Source organism: Pseudophryne corroboree, chromosome 8 (genome assembly GCF_028390025.1).
Source record: "Pseudophryne corroboree isolate aPseCor3 chromosome 8, aPseCor3.hap2, whole genome shotgun sequence".
Taxonomy (NCBI): Eukaryota; Metazoa; Chordata; class Amphibia; order Anura; family Myobatrachidae; genus Pseudophryne; species Pseudophryne corroboree.
In genome coordinates, this window is record NC_086451.1 from 410,284,554 (window position 1) to 410,295,628 (window position 11,075).

The window sequence follows — 11,075 nt, forward strand, 5'->3', positions numbered from 1 at the left end:
TCCCCCTCCTGGCATCCCTATCCCCAAGTGCGCTGTCCATTCTCTTTTCTACATTTGTCGAGGAGGTAGGACACCTCCAGGTCTAGCAGCACTCATCCCATTCTCCCTCAGTGAGCGCTCTCTCTCCCATATATATACTGGTGGTCACTGTCAGCAAACTGCAAAACTAAAATGCACCACAGGTATAGAATCTAGATGAATAGTATACTTGACGACACAGAGGTAGGTAGAGCAGTGGCCTTCCGTACCGTACTGCTATATATACTGGTGGTCACTGTCAGCAAACTGCAAAACTAAAATGCACCACAGGTATAGAATCTAGATGGATAGTATACTTGACGACACAGAGGTAGGTAGAGCAGTGGCCTTTCGTACCGTACTGCTATATATACTGGTGGTCACTGGTCAGCAAAACTCTGCACTGTACTCCTCCTATATAATATACTGGTGGTCCCCATTCCCCACAATAAAGCAGTGTGAGCACAGATATATGCAGCACACTGAGCACAGATATGGAGTGTTTTTCAGGCAGACAACGTATACTGGTGGTCCCCAGTCCCCAGAATAAAGCAGTGTGAGCACAGATATATGCAGCACACTGAGCACAGATATGGAGTGTTTTTCAGGCAGACAACGTATACTGGTGGTTACTGTCAGCAAAACTCTGCACTGTACTCCTCCTATATAATACAGCCCCAGTCCCCACAATAAAGCAGTGTGAGCACAGATATATGCAGCACACTGAGCACAGATATGGAGTGTTTTTCAGGCAGACCACGTATACTGGTGGTCACTGGTCAGCAAAACTCTGCACTGTACTCCTCCTATATAATACAGCTGCTCCCCAGTCCCCACAATTAAGCAGTGTGAGCACAGATATATGCAGCACACTGAGCACAGATATGGAGTGTTTTTCAGGCAGACAACGTATACTGGTGGTCACTGGTCAGCAAAACTCTGCACTGTACTCCTCCTATATAATACAGCTGCTCCCCAGTCCCCAAAATTAAGCAATAAGCAGCGCAAATAATATTATTAATAAACGGAGAGGACGCCAGCCACGTCCTCTCCCTAACATTTCCAATGCACAAGTGAAAATGGCGGCGATGCGTGGCTGCTTATATAGAATCCGAATCTCGCGAGAATCCGACAGCGGGATGATGACGTTCGGGCGCGCTCGGATTAACCGAGCCATACGGGAGAATCCGAATATGCCTCGGACCCGTGTAAAATGGGTGAAGTTCGGGAGGGTTCGGTTTCCGAGGAACCGAATCCGCTCATCACTACTTTATACACATTGTGCTACACAACAATGGTGAATTGGTAGAGAGAGAGAGATAGAGAGAGAGAGACACAGACAGAGATGGATGTAGGAGGAAGGCACAGTATGAAGAAACACATAGCATGTGGGGGCAGTAGTGATGGGAACAGCAGGAGATGGGGGGGGGCAGTAGTGCAGGGGACAGGAGGGTATGAGGGGGGCAGTAGTGATGGGAACAGCAGGAGTAGGGGTGGGGGCAGTAGTGCAGGGGACAGGAGGGTATGAGGGGGGCAGTAGTGATGGGAACAGCAGGAGTAGGGGTGGGGGCAGTAGTGCAGGGGACAGGAGGGTATGAGGGGGACAGTAGTGATGGGAACAGCAGGAGATGGTTAATTGGAGGGCAGAGTTGTAAATGCTGCTCAATACAGGAGAGCGTTCTACAAGCAGCGCTGTCTGGAGCAAACGGTCGAACTCCAGTGCTGCTTGCTCCCAGTGGAGTAGTAACTGCTGTCACTATCTCCTATAAGTGCGGCTGATGTCCTTCTATTTGATTAGAGTACTTGCTGTCGGGCTGATTGCTCCTTAGTTCCCCAGCTTCATGGGTCCCAGTGGGCATCAGAAGTGCAAGGAGATGCCGAGTGGCTTGTGGCTCTCCACTTCCTGGTTTGCTGGTGGCAGGCCCGTTAAAATAGACATTGTGGGGACTGCTAGTTCCAAGTTCCACCTCCAGGCAAACTGCGGTGTGTGCAAGTGCTAAGTGTGTGTGTGTGTGTGTGTGTGTGTGTGTGTGTATATACATATATATACACACACAGTATATATATATATATATATACACACACACACACACACACACACACACACACACACGAACACACTTTAAGCAATAGGGGCCCCCAAGTGTAAATCAATAGGAGCCCTGAAAGGGTTAAAGCTCGTCTCTGCTTCAATGTCATAGAATTGCTTGTGTTATAGAACTTAATGTTCCAGCACATTTCTTGCTACTGTCCTTGTCTGTTATCTTTTTTATACCGTGTGAATAACTTTCCTATTTGAGTACCAACTTGCCCATATATGCATATCCTTCCACTGCGGCAGTTCCTAGCCAATCATGTTATGTTAGCCCCCTTTGTGTTCTGTCCAATTAGTTATTGACTTTGGATATACACGCCCTAAATCCTTTCTTTTATATACTTTTGTTAAACCAACAATAAACAGTGTGAATCTTTACTGCTTGTGTTGTGCATGTTACTCGTAGCATAAAAGGTTTACACTCACGGACGTCTAAGAGGCTATCACATCGAGGGTTAAGGAAATAAGGAGGAATCCTTTCAAGTGGGGGCTCCGTCCGCGATTCAGTTGATCGTCCCCGGATGGTAAGATAGAGAATTTATTGTCTGTCTTTGCCATACGGGATTGCGGTCATACACTGAAGCTGAATCCGTGTCAGTGTTCTAGGAACACGTGACCAAACATCTTTAATGTCTGGGACTTAAAGATACGTCTGAGAAGGGACCGGGGGTCCAAGCGCAATTCTCCAAAGACGTTAGTATCTGGGATACTTAAAATAGACCTGGGAGTCTATACATAACGTAGATTTTACCTCGATTTGATTGTCTATTATGTTATGGCCATAACAGATATTAGAGTATAAGTTTCATGTATTCAGCTTGACGGGTGGTAAGTGCACGTCTGTTGAATACCCTTATAACTTTCTTGCTTCCTATCACAATACGCTGCATTTCCAAGTCCCTGTACGAGTGGTGAGTAAACGTACAGATTATTACTATCAATTCTTTTGTTAAAGTACTATGCAGATGATATTGTGATATTGTCAATAACTAATTAACTGGTTAGCTGATGCATGCATAGAAAGTTGTTGGAAATTGTGTTTTTACTATGGGCTCTGGTCAGAGTAAGAAAACTGTATACCCCCCTCCGAGACATGTAAAGAATACGTGGCCCGTAGTTCTACCTCTGATTATTATTTGATTGATCCCTGGGTGGATAATTTAGCAGGGTAGACAGAGAAAGCAGGACAGGACCCATTCCCATGGGAAGGCAGTAATTACCCTTTCTATATGGAGGATTAAAAATATCAGTTCCCAACAGCACAGAAGCGAAGAAGTGAGAAACTGTAAATCTTTGAAATCCCTCTCGCCTCCCCCTTACATTCCAATATATCCTGCGCTTAAAGACACAGATCTCTTAGCAGCAGTAACCCTTTCACACCAGATGGGATCGCCTCCAACTCCACTGCTAGAAAATGCGTCCACTAGCTCTATCCCTAACGCACCAGTAACCCAGAGTCTAGATAATAGTAAAACACTGTCCCAAGCCCACCATTACCCCCGATGGCTGTATATCTTATTTGCGCAAAGCTTGCAAAGGACGCAGCTATACACATATGAAGGAAGTCTTTAAAACCCGTGCTCCTTTGCCTGTGCTTCTTTGCCTGTCGCTGTAGCTTGTAAACAGAAACCTTCATAGTCTGTTACTGAGTTTTGGAAAAGGTTTAAGGACTGCTGGACAGATGACGCTGGCTTACCTTTGCTTAACTCAGAAAGCTTACTCATTTCCACCTTCATTAACAACCTTCTACCTTCTGTCATAGTTTCTGTTAAGCAAAGCGTCTCTTCCTGGACTTCTGATAGTACGATAGATTTTAAAAAAAAACATCTGTATGAGAAAGAGGCTGCAGGGTGTTTTGATGTAAAGAAACCTGCACTCACTCATAACTATCAGAACTCCAGACGCTTTGACAGACAGAACCAACCCCGCAGTCAGGGAAAGATTCACCTCTGCTGCCACTTATTATAAATGGAAGTAAAGTTCCCTTTTTTGTGGACAGCGGTGCAACAACCAGTGTTTTGTGTTCTGAACTATATGATGGTGATTTGGAAAAGACTGCTCCTTCAATGGGAGTCAATGGGATACCCACCAATGCCTGACTTAGCTCAAGTAAACCCCGCTCTTTGGTCGGAAGGTCCATATGACACTGGCCTAATCTCATGCACACCATATAAGGCCAATCTCAAACCCGACTCACAACCTGTTTATCAAAAGCAGTATCCCCTCTCACCAGTAAAGATAGAAGGTCTCATACAGCAATTCTTACAACAGGGTATTCTCAGACATATTGTATCACCATACTGTACTCCTGTGAACCCTGTTGCCAAAGCTGATGGCAGTATAAGATTTGTACAGGATCTCAGAGCTATCAATCAGTTAATTGTCCCAATTGCACCAATTGTTCCAGATGTAAACTCACTCATTTCTGCAATCCCTGCAGATGCTGCGTTCTTCTCTGTAATTGATTTGAAGAATGCCTTTTTCAGCATACCTGTAGATTCACAGACACAATTACTTTTTGCCTTTTCTTTTGAGGGTAAACAACTTACCTGGTGCAGATTATTGACGCACCTGTTGTCTCCAGGCCACATTGGGGCCCTGGCAACCTCACCATGGTTCAGTCCTGCTACAGTATGCAGATGATCTGCTGCTCTGTAGTCAAACTGAGGAGGCCTGCCGAGAGGATGGTGTTTCATTACTAAACTGGCTTTGTGAATGTGGACACAAGGTGTCCAAAACAAAAATGCAATGGTGTAAAAAGCATGTTGATTACTTAGGTTTTGTGCTCACTCAGGGAGAGAGGAAAATCAGTCCACAACGCATACAGTCTGTATTGGGCCTGGTCACCCCAACTACCCAGAAGGAACTACTGTCCTTCCTGGGTATGGTAAATTACTGCAGACAGTGGATTTCTGATTGCTCTTATTATGATAACATTTTGAGACAAGCCACACTGAAGGACAAACCTAAAACTGTACAATGGTCACAAGAAATGTTAACTGCATATGAAAGTTTAAAATGTATGTTGATGAAAAGTCCGGCACTTGGCCTCCCCAATTATGTACTACCTTTCCATCTATATGCAAGGGACAATTGTAAAACCATGGCGGGGGTGCTCACACAGTTTCATGGAGGGAAGTTGCGCCCCGTGGCATTTTTTTTCCAAAGTCATGCCAGTGTCTGTGCAAGGTATGCCTGCCTGCCTCAGGGCTTTGGCAGCCTGTGCAATGGTTGCAGAAATGGCCACTACCCTCACTTTAGGCCACACCACAGTACTCCACACCACACATGATGTCCTGGCAATACTTAAAGGCTTACACACACAGCACATGTCAGCACAACGCCTTAGTGGATATGAAGTACTCCTTTTGAGTAACCCTACCCTTACCATTAAGTACACTGCTAGTTCTTCTGGCCCTGCACCCATTCTCAATGCCCTTTTAGGCTTGAAAGGTCCCGAGGATGAACCACCCGACCTACATGACTGTGCTGCTTCCATTGAAGCTGAAACTTCTCCCAGACTTGACATGTCTCCCGTTCCCATACCAGGCGCAGACATAGTTTTTGTTGACGGCTCCTGTAGTAGGCCCAATGACAATACATACCAGGCTGGCTATGCCATTGTCACCCTCCCTGACACTGTGTTGGAAGCCCTACCAATACCTTATCAGTCCGCGCAAGCTGCAGAACTCATTGCACTCACTAGAGCATGTCCCTCCCTTGACAACGTCCATCTGCTCACTCAACTTCAAGCTGCTGCGACTAATACTGATCTCTCCGACTGGACTTACCCAATTCTGCAGAAAAAATCCTAAATCAGGATTAATCTGCAAAGAGGGGAAACCCTGTGTGCCCCGGTCCGGTGCCCCTTTGCTCGTTGCCCATTGCCGTGGTGTTGGTCACCGTGGTGAAGCCACAACACTCCTCCTACTAACCAATGATTTTTATGTTACTAATGCCAAATCACTTGTGGACCAGTATGTTAGCAGATGCATCACTTGCCTCAGGAATAACCCTAACAACCCCAATAAAGCGAAACACCAGCATCTTGAATACCCCACCACCCCTTTTACACACTTACAAATTGATTTTACCCATATCCCTGGTACAGGTAAACAAGAATATGCCCTGGTCATTGTAGATATGTTCTCTCGCTGGCCAGAAGTATTCCTAACTAAGTCAGAGGATGCCAAGACAGTAGCAAGAATCCTAACACAGAAAATCATCCCTAGATGGGGGTGCCCCCTGCAAATAAATAGTGATAAAGGCTCAGCCTTTACAGCCAAAATCACACAGGCCTTAGTAAAAGCTCTGCAGGTGGAGTGGAAGTTTCACATCCCGTACCACCTGCAGAGTTCAGGGGTCGTAGGAAGAATGAATAGGACCCTCAAAGACAAACTAAGGAAGGCCACAGGAGGTACCTTCCACAAATGGAAGCAGGTCCTTCCCATTATCCTAGCAGAAATCAGAATGACCCCACAGAAAACTCTAGGATACTCACCCTTTGAAATACTAATGGGTAGACCCTTCCCCACACCCTGGGCTAAGAAACCGTTGATAATACAGGAAGGAGATCTAGAACTTATAAGGGAAGAGTATGTCAGGGCCCTCATAACCAAACTTGATGAGATTGAACATGATGTTGTTTGTAAAAATCCTTTGAACCCACAGGAACCAACACATCCTTTCAAAGTTGGAGACAGAGTCGTGGTAAAAGTACTCCCAAAGAACAAGACTCCGGGAGACTTCACCTATGGTCCAGAGACTGAAGTCGTTGCTGTAACCCGAACCGCAGTCCTGACAGAAGAGAGTCCCACCTGGATCCATGCTTCCCGAGTAAAGAAAATTCCTAGACCAGACCTAGAGGAGGAAATAGGTGATTCCAGTGAGGTACGAACAGGGGCGGACAGCCCTGACCTCCCACCTAGCGAAGACAGAAGACCAGAGGAGGATGAAGAAAATGCCCCCTATCTTTACCCTGGGGACTATCTTGATAGCCCTACTGGCCCATTTTCCCCTCTCAATGACTGAGGTTGATATAACTCAGAATAAGGGAAACTGACACTATGGTATAACTCTTCCACCACATACACTGCAACCTACATACTAGATTATTTCCAATTCCCCCAACTAGCTGCTGTCCAAAAGTCTGTTGACTACCAGATCCGCGCTGACACCACAGACAACCTAAGCCCCGAGGTACCTTATATTTGCGTTACAGGCCATAACTGGGGAAATGATTGCAGCTCATGGTCCGCGGCTGCCTGGAACACAGGTACCCCATGGGGCTATAAGCCCGCTGAAGCCTTAGATAAAAAGGATTAACACGGAACATCATTAACCCAACGATTAACCCTTCTTAAAATGCCCAACAATTACTGCAACTCCCGCTCAGGCTAAAAATTGCGCCACTGGCGCGCAGAAAGACGTAAGCTTTGCAAGAATCATATAGTATAACAATAATGATTCTAAGAGGGGATTGAAAGGGTTAAAGCTCGTCTCTGCTTCAATGTCATAGAATTGCTTGTGTTATAGAACTTAATGTTCCAGCACATTTCTTGCTACTGTCCTTGTCTGTTATCTTTTTTATACCGTGTGAATAACTTTCCTATTTGAGTACCAACTTGCCCATATATGCATATCCTTCCACTGCGGCAGTTCCTAGCCAATCATGTTATGTTAGCCCCCTTTGTGTTCTGTCCAATTAGTTATTGACTTTGGATATACACGCCCTAAATCCTTTCTTTTATATACTTTTGTTAAACCAACAATAAACAGTGTGAATCTTTACTGCTTGTGTTGTGCATGTTACTCGTAGCATAAAAGGTTTACACTCACGGACGTCTAAGAGGCTATCACATCGAGGGTTAAGGAAATAAGGAGGAATCCTTTCAAGCCCCCATGTGTAAGTGCCCCAGCCCCCCCTGGACCTTAATTCGCCTCTGCACTCTGGCTGCATATTAAAATCTCTGGAAGGACATGACTGAGTGACAGCAGCAGCTGAATTTTCATGACGGAGACTGGAGAAAGCAACTGACTGCCCAGGGGGCGGAGCTAATTGGACCTGTGGGCGGATCTGCAGGCTTCCCAGGGTGAAGGGGGTGGCTCCAGGCTCAGTGTGGGCTGGAAGAAGTGGAGCAGTGATTCAAATTCATCATGGTCTGGAGACAGCCTTGGATCAGATGGCATGGGAGAGTAGAGGGAGCACAGCTACAGAACACCCAGGGGGTGGAGCTTATTGCAGTTTGGGTGGAGCTTAGCACAGCCTGTGGTCTGAGCTGCCTTCAGGTAACATGGGGGCGGGTGTAAACACTGCAATGCAGGCAGAGCGGAGGGTGTAGGTGGAGCTTTTCCCAGGACGGAGGTGTATGCTGTTGATGAGTGATAACAGGAGAAAGGTACTAATCCTGTCATCACTGGCTGGCTGTACTGCAGGAGACCCTTTTGGCCTATTTTTAATGGGGGGCCTGGAGCTGCAGTTCCATCCGCCCCATTGTTAATCCAGCCCTGTCTGCATATGTTACACCTGCAGTGCAAAATGTTTTTTCCCAACTGCTAACTTTTTTGGTTTGCTAACAACTCTAAATAACCCCCATAGTAAACAAAAGAAAGTAAGAAATACTGTCCATATACTGCTAATAAAAAGGGTGTAATAGAAATATAAGAATTCTGCCAATTACCCTGGGGGAAGGATAATGGAAGAGGACGGGGGGAGGGGGAAGAATCACTAAAAGCCACATCTAATACCAGGTAGTCAAGCGCAGACTGTTATGAATTTCTTTTTTTAATACATTTATACATTCTTTTTTTCAGGATTTTAGAAGTACAATCAGAACACAGATATAAGCATTTGAGAGTAGTATCAACAGTAATGTAAAAAACAGGCATGACAAAGCACAGCACTCTACCCAGGATGAGCACAGATAGTAATAGAATAGAAAAGAAAGGGTGACAAGCAGGGGCGTCTCTAGAGAGGAGGGGACCCGTGTGCAGACTCCGTATGTGGGCACCCCTCTCTCCCGTAGCCGGCCGCCACCGCTGTTAGCGCTATGAGCAGTGAGACTCTGGTACAGTGCCAGTGTCTACAGCGCATGCTGCACAGTACTCCGAAAAATGGTCGCCACGTCATTTTTTTGGAGTCCTGCGTCTGCGCTGTAGACACTGGCACTGTGCCAGAGTCTCTAGTGCTCAGTGCGCTAGCAGCGGCGGCCGGCTACGGGAGAGGACGGGGCCCACATGGTCACCAATGGACGCCGGAAAGGTAAGTATAGGAAAAATGGGTGCAGTGTGTACGGTGTGGGCCCCCTCTGGAGCCAGGGGCCCGTGTGCACCGCACACACTGCACCCATTATAGAAACGCCAGTGGTGACAAGAAGAAAAGGAGATAAGAGGGAGACAGGAAACACAAAAGGACTGTTATGAATCTGACTCTGCATGGCTGCTACACTGATGGCTAATAATTGTCTACATCCCATAGTGAGATCCTCTCAACTGGTGGGAAAAAAACATAATAATGCCCACTGCAAGATGACAGGAACATCATTCACACTCAGCCTCCCTCTTTACTTGTGGCCCTGCACTACTGGACTTTCCCAAAAACAGTGGTAAATATCGGATATACTGTTGCTGCATCTGGGACAAGTGTTTTTGGGAGGAGCGTGTCCAGTGGTGGGATTCAAATAAATTAACAACAGGTTATATGTCCTAATGACCATTTTAAGTATACCGAAAGGTAGTTTAATAATTCATGCATTTAATACTCAAATAACACCCATTATGCGTTATGCCACACACTGTAATGCCAATTACATATTATGATACACACAGTTATGGTCCTGACACCATTTTATGCCCACACACAATAATGCCACTTACATTGCCTGGGGTCTCCTGTGCGTTGCCAGGGGTTTCATGCGCGTTGCTAGGGGTCTCCTGTGCGTTGCCAGGGGTTTCATGCATGTTGCTAGGGGTCTCCTGTGTGTTGCCAGGGGTTTCATGCGCGTTGCTAGGGGTCTCCTGTGCGTTGCCAGGGGTTTCATGCATGTTGCTAGGGGTCTCCTGTGCGTTGCTAGGGGTCTCCTGTGCGTTGTCAGGGGTTTCCTACGTGTTGCCAGGTATTTTCTGTCCGCTGCCCCAGTAAAGTTAAGAAGGGTGGGTGTGAACTTCAGTGGTTACTGCTAGCCCCCGCAGCCCCCGCAGTAGATTGAGACGCGCTGGGGGCTGCGGAAGCGCTTCTGTACCATAGCAGTCACAGCAGTGTAAAAAAAACACCCTCTTAAAATGCCCGCCGCCGAGGAGACAGTCGCTAGAGGTCAAATGTGACCTCTAGCATTTGTCTCCTCCTTGGCCGCGGCCATTTTTGGTTTACTTTTTTTTTACATTGCTATGGTACAGAAGCACTTCCGCAGCCCCCAGCGCGTCTCAATCTACTGCCGGGGCAGCGGCGGGTTCCATGGGTGCTCTTCACGGTCCATGGGTGCGAACCGGCTGAATCCCACTACTGAGCGTGTCCAAACTCAAATCTAAATTGAAGTGTAAAATAAAGCTGCCCAGTATTTGTGATCTACATGCAAAACCAGCCGGTATCTCCCCTGCATGTAAAAATAATAAATGTATTTGCACCCCTTGCATTGCAGCCAGTGGCCGATTTTGTAAGTGTTGGGCCCACGTGGAAAAATATGCTTTGGTCTCCCCCTCCACCACCCCACCCCAAATGTATAACATGCCCACACAGCAGAGGGTGACAACAAGAAATAGTGGGTGACAGGGAGACAGTGGGTGATGCCAGAAAGAGGCAGTGGGTGATGGGTAGTGTGTGACAAGAAGAGGCAGTGGGTGACAGGGAGATGGTGACAAGGAGATGATGAAGCTAGGGAGAGGGTGACAGGGAGAGGCAGTGGGTGATGCTAGGGAGAGGTTGACAAGGAGAGGCAGTGGGTGACAGTACAGGATGACAGGGAGA

At 46.7% G+C, this 11,075-nt stretch overlaps 1 long non-coding RNA gene across 1 annotated transcript in view; it reads right to left on the bottom strand.

Moving 5' to 3' along the window:
• Positions 1-10,353, bottom strand: part of LOC134947873 (uncharacterized) — a 32,968-nt gene extending 22,615 nt beyond the window's left edge. Inside the window, exon 1 of the long non-coding RNA XR_010182829.1 lies at positions 9,989-10,353. This is a non-coding gene — a long non-coding RNA (uncharacterized LOC134947873). The remainder of the gene's footprint in view (positions 1-9,988) is intronic.
• Positions 10,354-11,075: the final 722 nt, after the last annotated feature.